This window comes from Salvelinus fontinalis, chromosome 28, assembly GCF_029448725.1.
Source record: "Salvelinus fontinalis isolate EN_2023a chromosome 28, ASM2944872v1, whole genome shotgun sequence".
In the NCBI taxonomy this organism is placed as follows: domain Eukaryota; kingdom Metazoa; phylum Chordata; class Actinopteri; order Salmoniformes; family Salmonidae; genus Salvelinus; species Salvelinus fontinalis.
Window position 1 is genome coordinate 13,462,716 of NC_074692.1, and position 1,064 is coordinate 13,463,779.

Below are 1,064 nucleotides of genomic sequence, written 5' to 3' on the forward strand. Positions count from 1 at the left end.
TGTAATCGATGCCAAAGGTGCTTCAACAAAGTACTGAGTAAAGGGTCTGAATACTTATTGAAATTATATTTTTATACTTCTGTTATGTAATAAATGAGCAACAATGTCTAATCCTGTTTTTGCTTTGTCGTTGTTGTGTGTAAAATGTTATCAATTTTAGATGAAGGCTGTAACCTACCAAAACATTACAACATATCATTTCTAAATCAAAGTGCATGTCAAATCTCTCTCTTCTGTAGCGCCCAACATAGTACTATATGCACTGCCAGAGGATCTCCCCTCCATTTTTCAACAGAAGTCTTGCCAACATCCACTCAAGGCCTGTGAAAGCCCTTCAAACAGTTCTCAAATACCAAGTAACTCAGACCATTTATTGGCCAACTTATTAAACATCATTCATTGCATTAAATTGATGGCTTTTCTGTCTTATGTGCTCCCCCGTTAACAAATCAGATTTCAAAATAACTGTCTTTTTAATGTTAGCAGTGATCGCCACATTAACTATAGTGGTGTTTGTATAGCTAGCTCTTCTAAACAAGGTCTGAGCCAGATGGTCTCCTGACACTGGCGTGCCCTCTGAACTGTGATATGAGTGGCTGTAGGCCTGTAGGGCTGAGCCTCAGCTCTCTCTGCCCTCCTGTCCCAATACATTTTCTCTCTTCTGAAATATCTGTCACTGTCAGCAGGCAGCCAGCATAGTTAAACCGTGTGTTGAGAGCTTTCTTGTCTCCCTCACTGCTAAAACACCACATTTTTATCTATTGCAGCATATTCAACCTTTTGTTTTAACATATTATACATGAGTAGTCCCCATTAATAATTTCAAACGGTAATATAAAAAGTCAACCTATTACACACTGAAAGACATCAGCTGGTTGCCACTATAGATAGCTAGGTTATGCCGGTGCACAATGGTAACACTAGCTGCCATCACTTATCCAGGTGCCAGAGAAACAATCAAGACAATATGCTTTCTTAAGCTTCATAGCTTTTAAGAGTCAATGAACTACATAACTCACTCATATACAAAGATATGTTTTATCATTCACTAAGGTCAGCGCAGA